This window comes from Lygodium microphyllum, chromosome 2, assembly GCF_053477565.2.
Source record: "Lygodium microphyllum isolate KBCC chromosome 2, Lygodium_microphyllum_v1.1.10, whole genome shotgun sequence".
Lineage (NCBI taxonomy): Eukaryota > Viridiplantae > Streptophyta > Polypodiopsida > Schizaeales > Lygodiaceae > Lygodium > Lygodium microphyllum.
Window position 1 is genome coordinate 60,335,550 of NC_141136.1, and position 6,000 is coordinate 60,341,549.

Below are 6,000 nucleotides of genomic sequence, written 5' to 3' on the forward strand. Positions count from 1 at the left end.
AATCTTTACTTCAGCCCTGTTCTAAAATAGAAAATTCCAACCCATAATCAAGCTCAAAATGAGTGTATAAACTTATGAAAAAGCCCCTCTAATCATTAATGAGCAAAGTCCTGATGAAAAGAGGATATTTTCTTCCATTACAACCACATAAATCTCTTATTTGCTCAAAAAAATGGACAAGAATAGTGGCCTGCCCTGTTTATGACTGGTTATTTCAGCCCATAATAGCCCATACACCTTCAAAATCCTCACCCTTTGCTTGCCCCAAAGTCACTCAAGTACTTGGGTACAAGTCGGGCTTCATTGGATCAAGAATAAGGTAGACAAAATGAGAGAAGTCATGCATAAGAGCAGGGTGATTACTTTTCTCTCAGATTTCCCCCTTTTATAGACTGTTATATCATGCATTTTGGCCAGACCAAATGGACAAATAAGTGGAGCTCTCACCGTGTTTACATCTTCATCTTCAGGTCCTGTTGATCTTCAGTTTGCATCCTCCAAAGCATGCACCATAGCTTCAGCTTTCTCCAGTTGCAGTCAGGCTGTGCAGCCCGCATTTTGCACCAAAAAATGCGGGCTGCTCCTTGCTCAGGCCTAGGTCACTTTTTGACCTACTCAGGTCACTTGCTAGTCACTTTAGTCTATTACGTCAGGTCCCCTATGAACCTAGTGGACTTTTGGCAACTTTTGGCATTTTTATTGAGTTCTGACCATGTTTTTGAGCTTGAATCAATGTGATTTATCCTGCATACTATCAATTACTTCCAGCTGACCAAGTTGTAGGTTCCCATAGACTTATTTTTCATCAATATACATGGTACAACTTAAAATTATATGCTAAATACAAAAGAACTTATGTAACTAAGTTGGTTATTGGGTAACAATGTCTGAATTTTGTATGAAAATTCCTCATATAACTCCTAGTAAAGTTCTTTTGTGATCATAAGAAACCCATGATTTATATTATGAACAGTAAACTCTTTAACAACGTGCAAGGGAACAAGCAGCTCAACAAGAGGCTTGGATGCTAGAGAGATTGGAAAAAGTGAATGCTTTGCTAAATTTGGGAATAGACATTGCGTCAAGCTCAAACATGGAGCTTCTTGGTCCTAACATACCATTTGATAGGACCCCATCACAAGCAAGTGAAGAAGATTCATATCGATGGAACCAAGCAATTTCAAGTACTAGTAGTCTTGTTAGAGAAGGAAGTAGACAAAGTAGCGAAATTATAAAAAGTGAAGTTAATGCTACAATAGGAAGTAACGAACCATCCATTGATTGGGACTTAGAGTTAGATTTTGGATTTCGTCAATTATTTAGAGAGCTAGTGGAGGTTTTGTGGATAGAGCTGGTAGCGGATTTTGGATTACGGTTCTTATTTAGGATTCCTTGTCAAGGCCGTTCATTTCAAAATTTACGTGATATGTGACTGTTCCCTTGAATCCATTTGCAATGATAAATTCCAATGTGGCAAGTATACCTCTAAATCCATATACCTCAATCCCGGTTTACATGATGCAGACACATATGTCTTCTAGGCCTTAGAGTCAATCCACTTTAGATGAAGGTAAAGTAGCAAAATTTTTTGTAAAGTCATTAACAAAACTAAAAGGGGAAATAATGGGTGTGGTTTAAGCACCATTGAAGGAAATTTATTCAATAACAACACAAGCTACGAGTGCACAATATCCTTCGAGCAGGATGACCTCAAACCCTCCTAGATTAAATATTTGGTGCAGTAAGTGTCATGGTTATGGCCATGTGGCTATTGAATTCTCAACGTATTCATGATTAATACACGATCATTCTCCATTCTATACTTTTTGTCTTAAAATGGGGCATTTAGAAACAAATTGTTGGCACAAGATTGGCCAACAACAACAATAAGATCGTGCGATACAAACAAATTACAATTACATGGATCTCAATAACACTACTTACAAGATTGGACCACCCAATCAACCTTTTAGGCCCCATGGATTGCCTACCCACGACAAACCTCCAGTGCCATGAAACAATTACAATAATGATGGAAACTGAGGAAGAAACTCTCCTTTCAAGAGAAACAACGGTAAATTTTGAAATCAAATGGGAAAGGTGGACAACAAAGGCCTAGGGGGCCAATAATCTGTTATCATTGCCAAAAAGAAGGTCATATAGCTACATATTGTCCAAATGCATGTAGAAATCAAGACAATAACCCTCTTTTAGGAGGTGTAGTGACGAAGGATATTACAAAGAGAATTGTCCTAAGTGAGAGAAAAACAAAACTAATGACAAAGTTAAATAAGTCTTTAATGAACCTTCAACATCTGCTGTAAATTTAGTTGAAGTAGAACCAAAAGAGCAAGAGAGTGATGTTAAGTTGAAATTTTTACCTTTTAGGGTGACCTTTAGGGCTGACCCCATGATTGTTGTTATTACTAGAGCACAAAAGCAACAACAAAAGGAGCAAGGTTTAGAGGAAGAGAGCCCACAATCAAAAGAAGCTATGAAGGATACATCTAATGATATAGATCCTAACAAGAGCTACCTCAGTCAGATTCTCCTCAGTAGTCTTTTGATCATCCGTTATTGCCTGTGCCCCTGGCAAATCCTAAGATTCACATGGGGGTATCTCCTTTTTGTGAAAGACTCATACCTCCAAAAAAAAATAGCAAGGAGTAAGTGGCACTCAAAAAGACCGATGATATTTGGCCAGCATTAGAGGGAATAAACTTAACAATTAACCTAAGACAACTACTTGAAATTGCCCCTATATGTCGAAGGCAACTTTATCATAAGCTAGTTCAATGTAGGAGGAAAAGGATCAAGAACTAACCCTTCTAAGGTAATTGCAAATGCATCCAAAAACAAAACAACTAACAAAGTAAAAATTGTAGATCTATTTGTGGATCCAAGAGCACAAGTTATAAACACTACCATCAATTGACATTTGTTGAATGAAGTACAATTGGATGGTGGCTCAACAGTCAATTTAATGATAGACCAAATGATGCAAGAATTAAGGTTGAAGAATCTAAAACATGTTTTACGTGTGACAGATCAAAGGAAATTAACTCCTTTGGGGTTATTTTGTAATGTAAAATCTGTAATTGTTGGACTAGAATTTCATGTGAATTACCTAGTAGTTCACTCATTATCAAAGATCTCTTCATACTTTGTGTTGCTAGGTCTACCTTGGTTATACCAAGCCACGTGCACTCAGGATTGGTATAAAGGTTTAATTGTGATTGATCCTCGACATGATAGCGTCAAGATACAAGTTATTACAAAAGGGTTTTTAAGAGAGTCAGGAGATGAAGTAGTTAGCAAGATGGATGAAAAATCCAATAGTAAATTCTATGATTCAAAAGAAGTAGAGAGGACCAACAAAGAAAGGCCTTATGCCTAGTTATTTAAAACATAATGATCAACAAGAGCAAAAAAAGTAGAGGTGAATATTGTGCATCAGCCTAACAAAGTAGAACAAGTGGGTATTGATAAATATGCTATTAATTTTTCATCGGATAATGACTTTGATAGTGATTACTCACTGGTTATCCACCTTAGAAGATACAACCCTAGACTGGTTAATGGTTTCAACAAAGAAGAATAAATATCCTATGGATGTAATCCATGAATTCAATTATTTGAATAATTCATTTTTTAAAACATGTCTTAGATTTTGCAAAGATGCAGAAGAAGGTGATCATGGGGATGCATTTTTTGCATATAACAGATTAGAAATATTTTCCCATAATGATTTAGAAGAAGAGGAGGAAGAGGCAAGAATATCTGACTTAGATGGAAATTCAATAAGCTCCTCAATAACTATGGAGGAAGTTGATACTATTGACAATGATCATGACAAACCTGAGGAGAGTTTAGTTACAACATTTCCTTATATGAGGTAGATATTCTACCTTTTGGGTTCAAACAACTTCCAATTGTTGTTAAAAGATCTTACTATCATCAGCTACAGAAAAGAAAGAAAGAGAGAGAAGCAGGGATAGTTGCAAACCTTTACAACAATCGATATTACATAATGATAGAGATGACCCATCCCCAACCTTAAATAGATTTGCACAAACTTTTAATGAATGTCATGGTAATTATTATATGATACTTAGATAGCTAAATGAGGCTTTGGAAACAGAACATAAGGTAGAAGTGACAGCTGTGAATGAAACAATCAAGAAAATTTTTAAGTTACAAAAAGAAAATTCAGAATTCCAATTTAGGGAGAGGTGATATCTATAAGAAATTTCACTTCTAGAGATGTATTTAGAAGAGCAAGAATCTAATTTAAATAATGATGGAAAACAATTGGAACAATATCGCCTATTCCCAAGAAATGCTCAATTGAATGTGAACAAACAAATGAATTTTATAAAAGGAGTAAATCTCTGTCTACTTCTGGCGCATTGGATTGCAAAAGAAAAACTATATTACTACTCCTTGGCTATATTATTCCCTTAAGCACTATATGAGCAATAGGAAAAATCCATATCATTATTCTAAAGGGCAGTAGGGGGATATCATAGAAGGTGATTGAAATCAAGAAAAGATCACCTGCCAAGTATATGTGAGGTTAGTATTACCTCATCCTAAAGAAAGAGTAATGGATTTTATTGTTTATTGGGATGGAGTTGAACCATAGCTTAAAGGGTTTGAACCTCTGGCACTTAAGGAATTTCTCAAGCTAAAATGGGTTATACACTATTTAGGGTGTTAGATTCAAGGTGAGTAAGATAAAGATTTACACTCATTAATCCTTAAGCTTAGCAGTACTCAATGGTCTTGGGATTTGAATGACCAAAAATGTTTGGAAAAGTAAAATAGAATTTTACATTGTTATTGTCGAACATTACATGATCAATTTCCATGTGATCATCAAGAGCAGATTTCTCAGATAATAGGTTCTATAAATACCACGTTCACAATAAAGTATAATAGAAATTTGAAGCCTATTTTGCATGGCTTGAGTAAAAGACAAGGAAATCATACTGGTAAGCTATTTCCTGATATATTGGATTTCCATATGATAGAAATGATAGAGGATACTTGGGATAATTTAGCTATTGTTCCTTATAAGGCTTTACCCTTGGTACAAGAAGAATCAGAATCGAGTGCCAGGCATAGTCTGCTTGAAAATGTATCAATGGAAATATTAGAAGATGTGCCTACAATCAAGCCTCGAAAAATAGCCTCTTTGTTTATTGAAGAGCTTGAAGTGGAAGTAGTTAAAATAGAAATGGCAAAAGGAAAATACTTAAACTTAGGGGCTCAATTGGAATCCCAAGATCAAGAGAGGTTTGAAAATGTATTACGAGCACATATTGGGGAATTTTCTTGGTCTTATATTGACCTTAAAGGTATTAAAGCTAAACTTTATCAGCATTATATTGGTCTAGAACCAGGCACAAAACCTGTATGTCATTTCCAATGATGAACAAATCTTGTGTATGCAGAAGTAGTCAAAGGAGTTCCAAAAGGAACATTGTTGGGGCATATAGTTTCTAAGGAAGGAATTGCTATGGATCCGGCTAAAGTTGCTAAAATTTCTACACTTTCTCCACCAACAACTCTTAAACAACTTCGTGGTTTTTTGGGGCATCTAATGTTAGATATGATCAATGCCCCACCATCATTAGGTGCTACCAATGATCCATGGTGCTCAAAGTTATAAGGCCTCCATTATGAGGAGAAGCCAAATGTGAGCCTGGACATTGGTTGAGTCCTGACTTGTATATCAGATGAGGTCTATGTGACCGGATGGCAAAAATGTGACCGTTGTGGGTCTAATCTTTGGGTTAGACAGAGTGGTTAAGTTGGTAGCAACTCGAGGCACGTTGCATCGAGTTGCGGGGTAAGGGAGTTAAAAGGGGCCCCTATTGTGGGGTCCGAGGGCCGCGGAAGTGGCCCCGGGCCGGGGGGCCCCAGGGGGGTCCCTGGAATATTCCCTGGCCGACTAGTGGAGTCTTATATGGTAGGTTGGTCAGGCCAACCTCACAG